Below are 20,672 nucleotides of genomic sequence, written 5' to 3'. Positions count from 1 at the left end.
AAGCAGAGATAAATGATACAAATACGAATCTTCAAAGATGACAATTGTAACCCAATCTTTTGCATTTGCCTTCCAAATAATGGAAGAGATACCTTAATAATATGGCAAAGTGTTCTTAGATTTAAGAAGCAAAACACAAGGAAAGGCTTGAGCTTAAAATCCCTGGATATGTTGTCCCCAAGCAATAACCTTAGTCTATCTGTTAATATCTATACACATATAAACAGACCGATTGTCTCTTTCTCTCTGTGTCTTCAGTACAGTACTGTATATAGCTATTTTTATTATTACTATGGTTAGTTGCACAGTCATCCTGAAGTTTAGATTGGATTTGGCATTTTTATCCACCTACCAAGTATTTCCCAAGGACCTGGGATATGCAGATGTTGTTGTTTGATGGTGTTAGAGCAGCGGTTCTCAACCTGTGGGTCGGGACCCCATTTGGGGTCGAACGACCATTTCACAGGGGTCACCAAACAACGCAGTCCGCCATTTTTTTCCCCTTTTCCTTAGCTGTGCTACTCCCTTTTATTCTATTGGCTTTTGAAAGCCAATAGAATAGACTCTCTTGAATAGAGTCTAATTCTATTGGCTTTCAAAAGCCAATAGGAATTGTCCAGGCTGTCTCTGCCCTGCTGAGCCCGCCAAAAGTCCCATTCTGCAAACGGTGCTGCAAGTTGTCTGCAGCGAAGGTGAGCTGTCTGGAAGTTTCCACCCCTCCCTGCTGAGCAACTACTAAAAATGTAAGTAAAAGAGGGCCAGGGGTGGGAGGTGGGAGGCCAGCGAGCACAGGGAGGGTTGCTGCCATGCGTGGGGCCCAGCGGGTGCTTACCTCCCTTGGGCTGGGCCAGCTGGTGGCCCAGCCAGTGCTCGGCCTGCGCCGTCTCTGCTGCTTGCCAGCTACGCCTCGGCCGGCGCAGGGGCGGCACCATGCATGCGTGACGCTCCTGGGCAGGGAAAGTCCTCAACTTACAACCGGTTGGGTAGTCCTCAACTTACGACTGGTTGGGGGTCGTGGCATTAAAAAGGTTGAGAACCACTGTGTTAGAGGTATCATTCCAGGATGTAAGCTTTCCAAGTAAAATATTAGTATTATTATAATCAGATCACAGCAATGTGAAATCACAGCTGCTAGTTCTTTAACTGGCATTGGCCATCATACACCTTGCATTCTTCCAAAGAACCTAGGAGATTGTAATGTATCAGCATGAAATAGGTGCAGTTCCAGGCAAAAGGTGGCCTTTTGCAACTGATAGATGGAAATGTTGTCAATATGCAGATTTTTTTAAATGCCATCTAAGATTTTTTTGATATGGCACCCAGTATGCCAATACCTACTGTGACCACCATGGTCAATTTAACTTTTCAATTTCCTTTTTTAGATCTTGATACTTTGTGATCTTCTCTAATTCCTTGTCTTCTATTCTAGCATCCCCTGGTACTGCCAAATCAATTATCCATACTTTCGTCTTTTCAATCACAGTTATCATCTGGTGTGTTACATGCCAAGACTTTATCAGTTTGTATTTGGAAATCCCACAATATTTTAACCTGCTCATTTTCAATTACTGTTTCAATTCTGTTTCCACCAATTTTTCATTACTGGTATATGATAAGTTTTGCAGGTGTTACAGTAATTCATTTTGGCAACTGTGTTATGTTGTTGTTTATAATCAGTATGTGCAATCTTCTTGCACAAGTTTAGTATATAATATACTGTACTGTTTCTTCTGTTTCTTTCCACAATCTGCACTTTGAATCATTTGATTTTTTTTTCCAGTTCTGGCCTTGATTGCATTAGTTTGAATAGCTGGCTCTTATCCAGATACAATCAAGCCTTCAGTTTCTTTTTTTTTAATGTTCCAGTTGTAAGGCATTTATGTACTGTATTATTTTGTTTAAGATATTTTTGTGTATTTGGAACTGTCTTGTAAGTGTTTTGTATGCATAGAAAGGTAAAATATATCCTATATATTAAGACAAATATCTGACTAACTGATGCTAAATAACTGTTCTGACTTACCTGCAACTTCAGCTTAAAAACAGATTTAGAACAGATCTCATTTGTAACCCAAGGCCTGCCTTCGCGCAATCATTAATTTCCTTGTGCAGTTATGATGGTCATAACTTCAATGTAATATTTTGAAAAGTATGCATTATTTGAAACTTACAGAGAGAAAGGAGGGACGGGTGGGTTATTTGGAAAATTGAATTTGGCATGCTTGGACAAAATCTGGATAGGCTACTTATCGGTAACATACATTAGAAATAATGAAAGAAGAATGAGAAGCTTTTGTAGCTGTCAATATCACTAGGATTTTTTTAACAAATCCCTTCAGTATGACAATGATGGATCACAGCTAGAAACACTAATGCCTTGCCATTTCTTCCCGAGCTGTATATAATTTATAGCCTGTTACCAAGCAGAAAGAGGAATACATAGTTTCTACTGCATAAGAGCAAGCATTTATTTTTATTAAAGGAAGAACAGATCAGCCTTCTCCATAATGTCCTCTTCTGTACCTCTCTGAATAACCACTCAAGTATCCCTGTGAAATTCTGGATGTGAAAAGGGACTGCTGTTAGCACGCGTAATCTATTTGTCTCTATGACAGCAAATGAGAGGCCTTCCATCAATTCAAAAGAGAGACTTCATCATTTATCTGCAGCATATACTGACCCAGATTGGGGTGTCCTTCAGGCAGTCATTCATGCCCTGATCACCTCATGGGTTGACTACTGAAATACACTCTGCAGGGGCTGCCCTTGAAGATTATAGAAACTTAAACATTTGTTTAAACAATGTCATATACCAGGACCCCAGAAGCATATCTTCTCTATAGCACTGCCTGCCCAGAAACCAAGGTTCCCCAGAAACTAACTTCACTCCTGACTTCTGACAAGCATAGTCAACATAGAAACCAGCAGGAGGTCACAGATTGCAATCAAATGGAATGCTGCAAGTACATGAGATTTGCCTCATAATGGCAACTAGGACTGCTGCCTCTGCATTCCTAAATTGATGCACTCACATGATGTCACACTTTATGACCACATTAATTAACAATACAGTTGCTGGTCCCAATTACCACTGTTAAAACAATTACTACCTGTATCTGTAATATAGCATATTTCAATATTAGCCAGAACAAATAAATGGATAGAAAACCTCACTTGACTTACAACTATTTTATTGTTAACCAGTTTTGGTCAGCAATGGTGGGAGTGATTGTTCTAAAAGTGGAATGGGAAAGTTCTAATATATTTAAATAAAATGTCTTAATAATTTCTCTTGCTGTTCCCCTGAGCTGCAATTTGTCCACTGTGGAGGAGAGGAATTAATGCTTAGTATGTCACTTTCTGTAAATTTTGGGTTAGTGAACTCTATTAAACTCAGTGGGACATATTTCCAAACAAGTAGGCAAACAATTAAAAGTATATATAAATGGAATCAAATAAACTGCCTAAGTTGGGCCATGCGACATCACTAAGTCTATGCAGTGATGCTTAATTAAGTTAAGAAAGAAAGAATCTTTAGCTCTGTTTCAAAGAAGTGGTGATGAAGCACAACGCCAAACGTCCTATCAGGTTTACCGCCCCCCCTCCAATGAACAAATGGTAGAATTTAAAAAACACACGGAGGTAGGGTCCAGTTATTAATTGTGTAATTGCATCACTATGTAATGGTGTGTGAGAGAGAAAACCCTCCAAACATTGTAGAAATTCAATTTCTACCTCCCCCCCCCCCACCAGTAATAAATTATGATCATCCACTTCTTCTGCTTTTCCAGATAGTTCTGCTTTCGGTCTTCCATATGTGAATAATATCAACAGCCTGTTGCACTGGATTAGCAGCTAATACATTTGTCGCTAATCAATTTTCTCATTAGTATATTAATGTAATCATTATGTTCACATGTCTTGGATTAAGAGTTGTTCCTATGTGCTTTCTTCATAAAACTTTGTATCTGGTGTATACTGGTGTAAGCCTTATGGTATGTTCTTGCAACAAACCATGTGAATGCACATAACATTTTCATGACAGTGGTTTCTTATACGAGATAAAAGAGGCATGGAGTTAACTGGAAAACAGTTGTAATAGTAGTCGTTTAGTCTATTCCTCACCAACTATTTTTTCCATATGCTTCTTTTTTTTACCTTCTGATATACCTTTTATCTTTACTTGGACTTAGGTGGCCCTTGGGGATAGTTGGAAATTATTTCAGCTAGAGAAGCCATCTATAAGATTAGTGCTAGGAATTAGGGAAGTCTCACCCCAATAATTCCGAGAGGTAAAAGATACCCTTCAGGCTTGAAAAATAGCACTCTGTTTTATCCGCACTCCCTCCCACCCACCTTTTTTTTCCTACCTCAGATTCATTATTTGGATATCAGGAAAAAAGATGATCCTGCCGTAATAGTTTGCAGAATTAAGATTTATTATTTTTTAAACCTCCTATTTAAAAACTCACATTATCCCTAGCATTTATATTTTCCAGGTGCAGAAAAACATTACCATTAAGCTCTCCTACATTCTATTAATTTTAATAGGCAAGATTTAACCCAGGTACTTAACTTTCTCACTGAAATCAATAGAAACTTAATGCTGCTTGTATCTGATTAGAAAATGTCCCATACCGATTTATATTTTTAAACGGGCATCATAAATCATTTCTCTCAGAAATCCTGGAAGACTTTTTTCTTCTATTTTGCTGAAGCGATTAGGCTTAACTTTCCTGAGTTTTTTCTTTTTCTTTATTATTATTATTCTGCTAACCTGTCATCAAAAATAGCTGGGCTTTCACAACTATAAAGCCTTTTAAATAAATATGAGACTTAGGAAGGAGAACAGTATGCTTTATATGGTCCATTTCCTCCTGATGAAAAAGGTAGCATACTAGCAATAACGCATTAAACTATGATTACTTAAGTATATCTTTTATCTTCCATTGGTACTCTTTTGGTTCACCAAGCTTTTCATCTTGAATCCAATCTTTGTTCTTATGCCTGGGGAAGCAAACCATTTGCTTTTCATCTGATCCAATCACCGTTGGGAAGACCTTGTCTAAAGAACACCCCCCCCCCCCCGTTATATATTGCTTTTTAAAAATCTCATTTGGGGCTGTGCTACCGAGCACATTACCTACGCTTCAGTATGCTTTGTTAGATGTGCAGTCTTTACACTTGGAAGGATTCTTAACTTTGAGCACAAGGATCCTTAACTTTGAACACTAAGTAATCTCCCAACTTTTTGCTGTAATCCTTCAAGAGATTTAGAAATCAAGTATACATTAAAGATTGATTTGTTGTGGATCACTGAAGCAGCCATCCAAGGATCGTATAAATGGTTATATTTAAAAGGCTGATCTAACCACCTGAGACTGAAGTTCATCCATCCAGATTAATAGTATAGACTTGTAAAGTATATGCATTTAAGACAATGCTGGAACTTTAAAAAAATCTGGTTGACTTCCCCACAAGAAAGGCAGTAATGGGGGGGGGCAGAGCTGAGTAAACTGATGAATTTGCCAGAAGGAAATTAGCAATGGCATGATATTGGTCTGACCTGAATAACATTGAGTATGATGGTGGTTGGGGAAGGTATTCATAGAAAGGGGAGGAATTCCAATAGATGGTCTGTGATGTTGGATCCAAACTGCTGGGCTGCCTGATAGTTTATAAGCTCAATCTTGAGTTTAATCCCTGAAACATAAACAACAAAAATCCACTCCCCGTTACTGAGAAATCTGGGGTGATCTATAGAATCCATTGTATGGATTGCCCAGGTAATTACGTGGGAGAAACCTCTAAAAGAGTAAGGACAAGAATACAGGAACACAAGCTGTCAATAAAAAGAGGGGAGTACTATTCACAGATCCTCATTCACATGGTAGAGCTTGGACACAAGTTTGATTTCAATGGGGTGCAGGTTATTGCTAGTGATGCCTCCAAGAGCGGCAGACTCCTCAAAGAGGCTTGGTTCTCGGACTGTAAGTCTATTAATCGATGTGTGGAGTTACATCCTGCACACCAGGTCATGAAAGCTTGGGAGGCACGCATTTGTTCCAGACGGAGGAAACACCCCACTGTTTGCAATCTCGATTGTTCCAATGAAGAGATAGACAACGAGGTAAGGGCGATCCTACCATCCGGAGTGCCCCCGGCTATTAGCTATTCCTGCGTGCACCCATTGATGAACGAAAAATTCGTTGACAACAGCAACCCACCCCTGATGCCCTGGATGCTCCGAACACTCCTCCCCTTCCCCCTCCCCCTCCTCAATATTGCGTCCGATCTACTGAACGGTATAGAGCACTCCTCCCCCCCACTCTTGAGGTGAAACAAGACAGCTCTCCTTGCGGCGATTTTGGTGCTTGCGTTCTGGAGGATTCGCTTATTGTACCTGGCTTGGATGCCTGTTTGGAGATCGGAACCCCTGGAGTGGATGATGACTGCAACCGCCCCATTAAGGGTCCCATCATGCGTTCCCAAGTAGCACGGTGGAAGTGTGAGGGCGCACGCGCAAAGACCGTAGTTGGAATTTCCTCCGAGAGGAGAGTTGAATCGGACGCCAAACTGACAGGAACGGAGATCGCAATGAACTGCTGTGCATCCCACACACGGAAGGCGGTGGGTTGGGGGCTATAGGGGAAGATGGGAGCACGGATGGGGTGGCATGCCCTCTGAGAGTAATACGTCAGACACGGGGGAGGGAGATAACCGGATCCGGGATTTCATCACAGGATTGGTCTGCAGTTACACAGGTTACTCTGGTGCGAAGTGACATGGAATGCTCGCCTCCCAGCCTAGGAGCCGCATGCAACAGAGAAGTAATCAGCTGCAAGAACTTAGAACTCAGAAATACTTCTGACATGAGTGATGGGAGGATCAATCGACCGGGCCCCATAACAAGGTCTATGAGCCGTGTGCAGGCGCATTTGTGCTTATAAACAAGCTCCCCCACCCTCTGGCTTTTAACACCCTGACGATGATGGCAGCAATACAGCCATCGAAAGCTAGGTTATATATATATATATATATATATATATATATATATATATATATATATATATATATATAGTGTGATAAGAAATAAAATGAGCACCAGGGTAATATTAAAAACTATAAAAGATTTAATTAAAAAAGCGCCAAGCTTTCGCTGTCACCTGCCGGCATCCTCAGGGCTGGTGCGCCAGGAAGTGAGAGTCTCTTTATAGGTATGTCATTGCCTGCGCGCGGCTCCTCGACCTCGTCATCGGGGCTAGTTGGTCCAATTGCCTAGGGCTGATTTGTTTTTTTTCTGTTCCTTTCAATTACGTGTTTCTCCTCATCCATTTTTTTGCCTTCTTTCAACTCCGGGGTAGTTAGGTGAGGGTCTCTATTACTTCGATGCTTCCTATATTGTGGCTCTTCCTTGGGGTTGGATGGTAATGCGTGTTTCATGCTCTTTTCACAATTATCCCTTATCCAATTGTCCTTTTGGTGATTTTCCCGTTTGATTTTATTGTTTTTACTTTTTAGATTGCTCTCATCTGGGTGGACCTGTGAGTTGTTCCGAGTTAAATATGATCTGGTAACAGTCCGGGGTCGGGTAATAGGTTGTTTTGTTGTAGGGGGGGCAGTTTCTTGGTTGTCATTATATCCAGCTGTTTTGCGCGCGTCCTACTGCGGGTAATTGGTCCGGGGGGGTCGTTGGTGAGATCACGTTCATCCTGGTGACCGCAATGCTTCTTCTCCGCTTCCCTTTTCTTCTTTACGCTGTTAATGTCTATATGTACATCAGGGAGGGCTTCGGGATTCACGGCTGTGGGGCGCGATGGTCCATTCCTTTGCTCCTCGTCAGTCTCGCCAATCCCGTTCTTCCCGCTGATCTCCTCCCCCTGCCTCTCCCTTCGTTTCAATGTGTGTATGTATGTATAATATATATATAAGTATCAGATTGTTGGGGGCAATATGTGGAGTCTGTAAACTGCTTAGACAGGGCTGTAAAGCACTATAAAGTGGTATATAAGTCTAAGTGCTATTGCTATTATGCAACATATTTATAAGAAATAAATTGCTAAATAAAATGGAAAAGTGAATTAAATAATACTACAAATACTACAAAACATCATACTAGGAATTTTCTGCCATCTTGGTCATCATTGAGAAAGTAGCATTTTTGTTTGTTTCTTCAAAAATAGGAAAAAATACTCTGAAGAAAAATAGGAGAAGGAAATGCTATGTATGCCACCTTAAACTTCTATACAAAAGACAAGTTATGAATCAAATATATTAATGAATTGCATGAACAGCAGCCATTATAGTCTATGATTTTAGGAGATCCACTAGATTCTGGAATGCAGCTAAAATGTTCCTGTTACAAGAGTTGGTAACAAACAGTTTATCCTCCAATTTATGTTAACACCAATTACGTGAACACTGTGCCATATTGCTCTTTTAAAAAAGTTGTAGATTATTGAATGGGGAAGAAGACAAAAATATCTATTCTTCATTTAAATACAATCTTAATCTTGAACAGAACATGAAGTGAAACTTGAAAAGTTAGAATTTACTATACCACCTATACTCAGTAGCATTTGCACTCCATAACTGTTTAAAATTTGTGTTTTTCTGTAGGGATTTTCTTTTGTTCTTAGCAAAAGTGAGTGACTGGCACTCTAATTCTTTTCATGGATTAATCACTTTGATTTTTCTTGGTTTGTAGCACAGCATATTCCCAGAGCTCATAGCAATTAACACTATTATGTGGCTTCCTGTCAAACAATAATTACTTTGGAAAGTACCTAAAGGAATCAGTGCTGTTCATGTTATCTCAAAGAAAATTTGGAAGAAAACAATTTCTTACAAAAGCAGGAGTCAAATGACAATGTGAATTCTGTACCGGAAGAGCCTTCTCTTACATTTTTACTAGCAGAATTAAATTCATAAACTGCTTTTCGCTTAGGTCTCTGAAAAGAGACCCACAAATTTCCTTGGGTTATCATTTAAGACTGAGGAGGAATGCATTGCTCTAAAAGAAGAATGTGCTTTATTATTGAGAACAGAATGAAAAGTTGGAGGAGAGAAATGTTATTTAAAAGGAAAGTTTATTTAAAAGGAGAGCCCTAGCCTAAACAGGAGATAAAGATTTTCTCTTTTGGTAGACTGAAATGCATTCTCTCTAGTTCATGTCAGATGTATTCCAATTATGAGGTATATAATTGGTATATAATTGGTATATATTATTGAGGTATATATTAAGGTATATAGATGTATGTTTTCTGAGGTTTTCGCAGGTATTTGTATGTAGGTCTTTGGTTATTCAGGTTTTCTCCCGCATAAAATTGGAAGTGTCTTGGCGACGTTTCGACGAAGTCCCATTCGTCATCTTCAGGCTGGTGTTTTCAGCTTCGTGCTTCGAGGAGCAATGTGTGGTCTTAGCTGTTTCTTCCTTTTAACTGCCAGTGGGGGTATGAACTGATTGGGTGGGAGCTTGGCTGTGTTCTGATTGGGTGGAGGTGTGTTCTGATTGGTTAGGGGCTTGGCTGTGCTCTGATTGGCTGGGGGAGTGTTCTGTTTGGGTGGGGGCTTTGTTGTGCTCAGGTTAGTCTGAGTTGCAGGGGGATTTAAGATGGTGGGCTGCCTTGCTATTTTTTGGCTTCGCGTTCGTGGTCGTGCCTCATCTTCATGGTGGGTGTCAGTTTGCTTCATGTATGGATTGGAGGGGTTTAAAGTGGCTAATGATGCAGCTGTGGTCTGGCTTCTGGTTTGTGGTCCTGCCTCATCATCGGTGTGGCTTTGGGTTTGCTTTTTGCGTGGATGTGTGGTGGTGACATCCTGTGTGGTTTCTGTGAGTGTGGGTCTGGTGTCATTTTTTTGTGTTAGGGAGTCATTTGTCAATAAGGGCGGATTTCCAAATGGCTGGTAGGCGGGAGGTATCATCTCGTTTGTTCATGCTGTGTGGGCGTTTTTCTATCTCAATGGCTTCTATGATTATTCTGTTATTAAAATGTTCAGTTTTGGCGATAGTTCTGGTATTTTTAAAGTCAATTTCATGTCCTGTGGCTTTAAGGTGTTGGACCAGGGAAGATGTTGGTTCCTCTTTTTTGACTGAGTTCTTATGTTCTTCAATGCGTGCACTTATTCTTCTGTTGGTTTGTCCGATGTATGTGTTGGGACAAGCAGTGCATGGGATTTCATATACTCCTTGATTTTCTAACTCAATTTTATCTTTGGGGTTTCTTAGGATGGTGGATATTTTTCTGTTTGTGCAGAATGCTGTTTTGATGTTGTGTTTATAGAGGATCTTACTGATTATAATGATTTAATGTCATTATAAATGACATTAAAAATCGAAGAATAACAATTTTTATGAGGATGTAAGTAAGGGCCATAAGAAGGAATCATCAAGTGCTGTAAGTGAAGTAAGAATCAGCCAGCTGGGACCCGTTACGAGGTTCATGCACAGAGTGCAGGCGCAGCTATGCTTATAAGCAGGTTTCCTCACTGACTGGTCTATACCCTGATGATGATGGCAGATTCCTAGCCATCAAAAGCTTGGTCTTATTTATTAAAACCGTGTTGTTTTATCTCCTGGTGATCGCCTTTTTATTGATATATATATATATATATATATATATATATATATGTGTGTGTGTGTGTGTGTGTGTGTGTGTGTGTGTGTGTGTGTGTGTGTGTTTCTGAGGTTTTCGCGGGTGTTTGTATGTAGGTCTTTGGTTGTTCGGGTTTTCTCCCGCGTAAAATTGGAAGTGTCTTTGCTGCTCGAAGCACGAAGCTGAAAACACCAGCCTGAAGATGACGAATGGGACTTCGTCGAAACGTCGCCAAGACACTTCCAATTTTACGCGGGAGAAAACCCGAACAACCAAAGACATATATATATATATACCTTAAATGAATAGGTATTTAACTTAAAAAAAAACTTTTAACATCAATACATCTCATCTCTTGTACACTTGAACACTCAGCAAGAGTCAAGGAAAAAAAAGTCTATCTATCAGGTGGCAGAAGCTGTTGATTCATTCTTGAATGCTTTCGGACCCAAACTTCAAACTATGTCAAATTTGACTTCAGTTATAGTATTAAAAAAATACTGCCATCTCCTCTATCTTACTCCAGTTTTTCATTATTTTGTTGCCACAGTTTGGTCTCAAGAGTTTCCATAACATACCTAAACCAACTTTTTAGAGAATTGGCTTTTGATCGGATCAGGTCCTTGTTATTTAGTTTCAAGCTATGACAGCATTATATCTAGCCTAAATTATTGAGTAAATGTTGAAGGCATAAATAAAAAGTTCCTTCTATTTTTCTTTCAGAAGCTATTATTGCATTTTGTAAAAAATAAATGTAGGATGCAGCTATTTTCAAGTTATCAGTTAGGGATATTATTAGAAAGCACGGTGCCCGAATTCTACTATAGAGAAAATTGTAAGAGGAAAATATTGGACAACCTAGAACGGATATTCTCTGCACTATGATATAAATCAAAATCTGAAACTGGTAGCATGAAGCTCTAACAATATTGAACAAGATGCTTTCTAATTGACATAAATGATTGAAGAGGTCAAACTTGTGTAAGTGAATCCTGAACTGTGTCACTGCAAATGAGTCTCATATTGAAGACATTAGCAGTCTATTTCAGACAGATTTTATGGTGTTGGTAACCATCAGAGATTCTAATATTGGCTGAGATGGAATATGTTCTTATACTAGTAAAGATGCTACTATTAGCCATTATTTATTTGATGGTTGGGAAATTTGGTTAAGTGCTTTGTAAGTTTTTACTGTGTTTTCTTTCACAGCCAAGTTGGGAAGAATGCCACTTTATTTCACATTTTGCAGATATGGAACGGAAAGCAATGATATGCAAGTCACAATTCAGTATGTTAATTGAACTGGAATGCGATGCATTTGCAATCCATTCTCTACAAGCTGGCTTGGCTCTTAACAATGATCTACACATTCAGAAAAGATATATCATTCAGCCTTGGCTATCTATTCCAATTCACAAAGTATACTGTTATAAGATTTAATGTGTTTCCTCTCTCAACTTTCCATCAGTCCCTTCTTTTGGTCTGCATTATAAGAATAAGAATGTTAGCTTTCTTTCATCTTGTGCACCCAGTTTCTCTCATTGCTTTTCCTCTTTCTTCAGTGGCTTCCCACTTTCTTGTCTTCAATCTCTTTTCTCCTCTCCTTCTCCCTCCCTGCCCAATGTCCTTTAAGAGAAGGTTTTGGGGTTGACCTTCTGGAACACAGCTCATGCTCTATTTCAATGCTGCAGGTCCTCACATATTTCAGGATAAGCCATTAGGGATTGTACAATAATTCTAACACATCTTTTCTTCAGGAAATTTACACCAGCCTAATTTCAAAATATTTTCAAAATGCAGTGCTAAATTTTCTTTTTTTTAGGTTGGATTTTTGTATTCATGGAGTGCTTATATTTATTTATACTTAATTTGTTTCTTAAATTGCCATTGTTAGATATTCAGTGCAGACACTGAATCACATTGCTGACATTATGCAGTTTTTCCATGCCCTCTTTGAAATTTCTTTTTGGCTGCTTTTATATTCTAATAAGATTGTGCTAGCGCCTTGTGTTTATGTCCATCATGAATTCTGATGGATCTGGATCTATCAAAAGAGCATAGGCATCAGATGTTATCGATAGCATTTTAGCTGACAGGACATGGCTTTTCACCAGCCTTTTTCACAAAGAAAAATGTCATGTTGCTTGTCATCAATCATTGTTTGGCTTTTGAATTGGTTGTAGAATGGATATGAGTTTGCATAGTTTTTGTAAACTTTAGCTATTATTTTGTAGCAAAAAAATAAATACCGAACAATATGTGTATATGTATTTATGTCACAGGTGTGACATCTATATAATATGGGTATATAAAAACATGTGTGTATTCGAATGCAACATTGTGTCAAAACTTCAAAGCAATCGGTGAAGAACTTTTGGAGATTTAAGATTTTGAACAAACAAACATTTACATTTTTATTTATATAGATTAAAAATGGTACACTAGTTCCAGGAAATCAAAGGCTTTGGATATCTCTAAAGAACACATGGCTAATGAAGATTAATTAATTGTAGTAATCTGTGTAATATTTAATAATTTCCTGAAAAGGATAGATATATTTCAATTCAGAATAAAAGAGATTGGTTTATATGAATACATTTTACTTATTATCATTCATAATTTTTTACTTTTAATTGGTTGGTTAACAATTTAATGTATTGTTTATAGTCCACATTGAGAAGTGAGATGGGCTACTAAAATGTCAATTCCTAAGATTATTTTTTACCCTCATTAAGGAAAGTATCTTAGAATGTTTTCAATACTTCAGTAAAGGTCCTCTTGGTTAAAAGTAGTGCATAACAATAACAAAAATCAGGTATTAAAATATCTTTAAACTCTTTATAAAATTCTCCTGACAGTCTATCCAGACCGGGAAATGTTCCACTTTAAACAGAAATAAAAACTATAGAGATTTCTGAAATATAGAAAGGAGATTCCATTAATTGTATATATTCTAGAGATAATTCTGAGAATGTTAATCGGTTTAAATATTGATTACTGAACAATCCTCTTCAGCAACCAACACCCAGATAAGCAGGAATTAACCAAACAAACATTCAAGTAGTAAATAATATCCTAATCAAGGCACTACCAAAGTGAAAACTACACCAGGATCAACACTGGCAGGGCAAGCTACATTCTATGGCGGATGAGGGATGAGGAATGAGGAATGACAATTGGAGAGCAAGTAAAGATCAGAAGAAGGAGGAAAGTAGGAGACACGGAGGTGTGAAGAGGGAACAACTTAGAGATATGAATGACCAAAAAAGGGGAGGAAAGAACCTCCCTAATTCAAGGCAGTGGGAGGTAGAGGGGAATAATGACACATCCACAAGCAGTAAAAGCAAGAAAAGAGGAGTCATCAGTATGGAAGCCGTAATTAAAAAGCAGTTAAATCAACTAGGACCTACGACAAGATCTAGGAGCCGTGTGCAAATGACGGCTCACCTATAAAGGCACTCTCCCACAGACCAGCATTAACCCTGATGATGTCAGAAGTATCTGACGAAAGCTTGGTGATCGGTGATGGTATTAAACTTTTATAGTTTATTATATTCCTGGTGTTCACGCTTTATTGGTAATTGATTATGGATTCACCCAGGAATCATATTTTTATTTTCACTATTCTTATTAATATATATATATATATATATATATATATATATATATATATATATATACACACACACACACATAACAGATGTTAAGAATATTATAAAGTGTACAAGATAAATAGTGGGATAAGGAAAGGTACAACTTTACTTGTAATTTTAGTTGTTAAGGTTAATGTTACACAATGATATTATAGTCATATATATTGATTTATAGTTAGAAGTATTATATATATTCTTTATGCAAAAGTGGAGAAATATTATTCAAGTTATAAAAATGACAAGTACTGTAACTACAACTAAAGTTAGCAAAAAAACAGTTACAAATCCCACAAATACAATGGCCTCTCCTTCAGGCCAAAGAATCATGTTGGGGAAAGAAAAAGAAAAAGTAGAATTGGCAATGAACCCACAGAGTTTGCAGATAACACTACAAACGATTCAAAAAACAATGATGATGACCCAAGAGGCAATAGCAAATAATCATGAAGAAATGAAAATACATCATAAAGAAATTAAGAATGATATTGGAAAAATGAGAGATGAAATTAAAAATATGAATGATAAGATAGGTAATATACAACAAACAATGATGGAAAATGAACAAAGAATTCAAAAAGTTGAAACAAAAATGGAGCTTGTTGATAGTAAAATACAGAATAGATACAGGATGATACAGAAATCTGATCTGTGTGTGTGTGTGTGTGCGTGCGTGCGTGCGTGCGTGCGTGCGTGCATGTGTGTGTGTGTGTGTGTTCGGTATATATTCTAGCCACAAATAGGAAACTGGTTGGTTATTGTTCTCCTAGAAAGAAAAGTGAAGAGGACCCACAGAAAGAAAATTGTCCAATGGGATGGCATTATTTAAATTAAAAAAATAAATGGAGGGCATATCCCCATTTAAAGTTTAAGCTGTTCTTGTCCTGCAGTCATGTTCAATCAATTCTAGGCTAGCGTAAGAAAATCCTGTCTGGATTGAGACAGTTTAGCAATATTTTGTAAGATACAGTAATTAGTCTGGACACCATTTATTTTTTAATTTAAATAATGCAAAGACTTATTTTTATCCATTTTCTTCCCGGCACCAAAAAATAAAATGAAAGTCCTTTGTCATGTTTGTCTTTTGATTTCTCAACCTAGCCTGCAGCCTTGACATTTTCTGGTAGCAATTGCACCCAAAAAGTAACCATATCTGTACCTGCTTAGCTTTTTTAGGATTATGGAGTTCTTGGTGATCTTTGAGCTCTGTTGTTTGCTTGCAGATATTTCATTACTCAGCTAGATAACATCTTTGGTGCTAGAAGGGAGTGGGGTTCTCTTGGCTTACTGGGGGAAAAAAACAGCCTCCTAGAAAATAATGGACTCGGAGGGAAAAAAGACAGAAATCAGTGTGTGCATGAACTCCTTATGATGAACCAAGATCAGCTGGATGCCACCACCTGTCATGAATGTTTACTTAAATATTTCACTTTGAAGTGATGGGAAAAAAACCTTTCACTTTGAAGTGTTGGGAAAGACTTTCAAAACACTTATTCAGTACATGAAATTTATCACTGCATTAGTAAAATGTTGCTTAGTCAATATAAATTTAGAGTACTAAATCAAATTCCACTAGATGATTAGGGACACACTGCCCCATTTAAATGAGGAGAAACTACACAAGAATGCAGTAATGCATGAAAAGAAAAGCTGCTGAGATAGTCAACAAGTGCATTGAAAAGAGTGGGCTGTAAATCAAGGAAAATAGAAATAAAATCTGTTCTATAGTCTCAGAGGACTGCAAATTCAGATAATACTGGAGTTCCAATTTGCCCTCATTTTAAAGTATTGTATATGATTTATTCATTTCACAGAATTTATATTTAACAAAAACTCTTGAGGAAAAGAAACACCCTTCAGTGCCAAAATTCGTGCCAAAATCTACAAAAACAAAATACATTACAATTTAATCCCTTATCTAGCTCTCTGCAACTGTTTCATTTACCAGCCTCCAAATCCTTCTAGTTCCAGCAGGATTTGTTGTGTCACTTAGCTATATTAACATAGAAGAGAGGGCAGGGGAGGACAGGACAGGACAGGACAAGACAGGACAGGATCCTGGAGATTTTTTCTTTTATCAAAATCTGGATCCAAAATTCTGGCAGATCATTTCACTTGTAAAAAGATGGCTTACACCTTTTACTCCATTCCCATTTTTTCAAAATAGGAGTAATAAAATCTATTTGTAATTAAAAAAAAAATAACCTGATAAAAATCCACTCACCTAACCTAGGCAGTACTTAATATGTAACTTACATTTCCAATTCGTATGAACTAGCTATTTTCTAAATGAAAACAGACAGAAGAAGCAAGAAGCTAGGCAAAATCATCTCAGAACCCACTCAAGATAGAAAATTCACAAAAAGAAGAAAAAAGAAAGGTGGAGCTTATTCAGAGTCTGCTCATGGTGGACTATCATCCATGTCACCAGAATCATTGTCACCAAACAGCTCCGTGGAAAGTCTTTTTTTCCCTTTTCCACAAAAATTCAAAAAAAAATTAAGGGTGAAGAAAATGCCTTAGAAATTGGGTTTAAGGCAGTGGTTCGCACCACTTCGGCAGAACCAGTAGCTAATTTTTTTGTTGCTCAGGCCCAGAATGGATTTCTGGAAGCGGCATCCACACATAAAACCAGTTGTTCACATATTTGAATCCCACCACTGGTTTAAGGTTAAGTTTGTTCACCGTAAAATGATAAGAAGTTCAAACTCCAATTCTGTACATGAGTCCATTAAACCATTTTGGATAGGTGGTCATTTATCTCCATTTGTAAACCTCCAGCAGAGGGGGGTATTGTCATCAGGAAATCCTTCCTAATTGTCAACCTGAATCCACTTTTAATCTCAATTAATAGGTCTTGTCTTGTTCTATCAACAGATAATAGATCTACCTGCTCTTGCATATTCCAGTGTTTGAAATATTTATAAACCGCTATGTTCCCTTCAGTCTTCTCTTTTGCAAGTACAGGGAGTCCTCAATTTGCAACTATTTGTTTAGCAACCATTCAAAGTTACAGTAGTACTGAAAAAAGGGACTTACAACCAGTCCTTAAGTACATATGACTGTCTTGGCATCCCCAAGGCTACAAATTTGTTGCTTGACAACTGACACATATTTCTGATGATTGTAGTCTTCCAGGGTTAAGTGATTGCCATTTGCGACTTTCCACCAAGCAAAATCAGTGGAGAATCCAGATTCACTTAATGACCACATGATTCACTTAACAAGTGCAGCGATTCATTTAAAAACTGTGGCAAAAAAGGTTGTAAAATTGTGCCTCACTCACTTAACAACTGCCTTGCTTCACAACAGAAATTCTGGTCCCAACTGTAGCCCTAAGTACCTATAAACATGACCAGCTCCTTTAACCATTCCTCATAGGACTTGGCTTCAAGATTCCTTCTTATCCTAGTAGCTCTCCTCTACCAAAGAAGTCCTGGATTAGAAAATAGAACGGAACGGAACGGAACAGAACAGAACAGAACAGAACAGAACAGAACAGAACAGAACAGAACAGAATAGAATAGAATAGAATAGAATAGAATAGAATAGAATAGAATAGAATAGAATAGAAAGGGATCTTGGAGGTTTTCTAGTCCAGGGCCCTACTCAAGCAGGAGAACCTATACCATTCCAGGCAAGTGACTGTCCAGCCTCTTCTTAAAAACCTCCAGTGACGGAGCGCCCATGATTTCTGAAGGCAAGCCGTTCCACTGGTTAATTGTCCTCACTGTTAGGAAGTTTCTCCTTAATTCCAGGTTGCTTCTCTCTTTGCTCAGTTTCCAACCATTGTTTCTTGTCCTGCCGTCTGGTGCTTTGGTGAATAGTTTGATGCTCTTTTCTTTGTGGCAGCCCCTCAAATACATGTTGCCCCATTTCTTTTTTTCTTTAGACTAGCCAAACCCAGGTCCTGCAGCTGTTCTTCATATGTTTTAGTCTCCAGGCCTTTGATCATTTTAGTTGCTCTTCTCTGAACTTTTTCCAAAGTCTCAACATCATTTTTGTAACATGGTGACCAAAATTGGTTGCAGTATTCCAGATGTGGTCTTACTAGGGTTTTATAAAGTGGTACTAATACTTCATGTGATCTTGATTCTATGCCTCTGTTTATACAACCCAGGATTGTATTAGCTTTTTTGGCTGCCTGATTGATTGATTCAATGCAACTTTTCTTGAGAAAACCATGCTGCTTCCGGTAACAGTAACATTCTTTTCTAAATGTTTATAAACCTTCTGCTTCACAGTCTGTTTTAGTACTTCCTCAGTACAGATCTTAATTGGTTTGTAATCTCCCAGGTGCTATCTCTTCCCCCTTTTTAAATACTGAAACTGTGTTTACTCTTCTCCATTTCTTCAGGGTCCCACAGAAAGATTTGAAAATGTTCAAGACTCATCTGTATGTATTCATAATCTTAAATAGTGTAGGTATAGATGTGAGTAGAATGGTTTGGAAACTAAGGACTGTAAGTTTCTGTTAAGAAAGGAGTGCTGGGAAGAACAAGCAGTAACAAATTCCTCCATTTTTGAAATAGAACATTCAGCCAGTAAGCCGAGATCGTAAACCATTTCTTGGCTTTGCTTCAAGGAAAGTTTCATCATGCAATTATATGAGATTCATAAACCTAGATACTGTTGTTGCTCTGCAGCATTACTGGAAGTGAAAATGACTCCTAAACTCAGCTGAAGGGCCGTTAGACCAACTGTTACTATTTGCGACCATTAAGTAAGTGTAGAACAGACCAACAGAAACAATCATAACAAAGAGAAAGCATTTTTTAGATAGCATTGTACAGGTAGTCCTCAACTTACAACCACAACTGAGCCCAAAATTTCTGTTGCTAAGTGAGACAGTTGTTTTGCCCCATTTTATGACCTTTCTTGCCACAGTTGTTAAGTTAGTCACACGGTTGTTAAGTGAATCTGGCTTCCCTCTTGACTTTGCTTGTCAGATGGTCGCAAATGGAGATCACGTGACCCCGGGACAATGTAGCCATCATAAATACATGCCCGTTGCCAAGCATCTGAATTTTGATCATTGCGGGCATGGTGCAATGGTCATAAGTTTGAAAAATGGTCATAAGCCCCTTTTTTCAGTGCCATTGTAACTTCAAATGGTGACTAAATGAACTGTTGTAAGTCGAGGACTACCTGTAGTTGGGACTCCTTAAACAGTTCAGTGGTTACTCTGTGCTGCATTTTGGCAAGATGAAATGGCTTTTTAAGCATGATTGTTTTGTCCTATGTTCTTTTTAAGTTATTATTGCTTCCTTGATGTACTTTTAGATAACTTTTGATCTGCTTTGTTAATTTTAATGTTCTAACTTTCAGTGCCCTCTCTTTCAACGTTTTTAACCGTTTAATTATTTTATACGGCTATTTATGGCATTGTAAGCTGGCCCGAGTCACTTGATAGCGACATAGGTGACATATAAAGTTTATAAATAAATAAAAAATAACTCATTGCCTTTGCAGATACCAGCTCATTTTATTGGATAAGCCTGAGTTCATTGAAAACTTTGCCCTTGCACCAAGAACTTCCTTACCAACTCTTGAGAACTATTCAGTGTTGTTTAGGGAACTTGGAATCCACAGAAAAGAGAAGTACAGTAGACGGAAGAATAAAATAATAAATTTCTTATGTAAGTAGCTTGTAGTACTTCAGACAACAGGTGAACAGACATTTAGAAGTTTTTTAGGGTGAGGGGGAGTTAATATGAAAATATCCCCTTACCGCAAATATAAGTAAAGAGCAAACAAACTGAAATAGTGTGTGGCTAATGCTTTATTTGGGGAATTTCTTCAGAATTGACTTATTAGGCTGTGTTTGTAAGCCAGACATATATACAGCACCTCAGGGGTTTCATGATTAGCCTTGGTTCCTAATATTGTCATGGGAATTGTGTGATCCTTGGTTAAAGGCATACAAATAAAAAATAAGAATTTTCTTATTTCTTATTATGTAACATTATAAATCATGCCAGAAGCACACTTAGAATACTGTAGAAATTCTATAACCTTTTTAATGGAAAAACAAATAATCACATGTGCAACCTTAATAACATCTCAGTACAGATCTATTATACTACTATAAAATGGTTGAATATGATGCATTCCCAGTCATTACAGCTTCCCTCTCTTCACGAAAGCATAATAAATAAATAAATAAATAAATAAATAAATAAATAAATAAATAAATAAATACCGTAAATAAATAACCAGCATGTCAGTAGAATAATCTGCTCATCATAACTTGAAGTATCTCTATTATTTTCCCTTGGCTACACATCAGCCTGGCCAGAACCAAGTTCCTCTCAGAATTATCTCCTGTAGTGACTGTCCCATCTATTGATTTTATAACCATTACATATATTATGTAAGAGTTGATAGAAACTGAATATATTAAACGCCACTCCATTTTTATATCATG

This window comes from Crotalus tigris, unplaced genomic scaffold (assembly GCF_016545835.1).
Source record: "Crotalus tigris isolate CLP2741 ecotype Arizona unplaced genomic scaffold, ASM1654583v1 scf7180000023829.5930981, whole genome shotgun sequence".
NCBI classification, from domain to species: domain Eukaryota; kingdom Metazoa; phylum Chordata; class Lepidosauria; order Squamata; family Viperidae; genus Crotalus; species Crotalus tigris.
The sequence above is the reverse complement of the archived record's forward strand: the minus strand, read 5'-3'. Positions refer to the sequence as shown.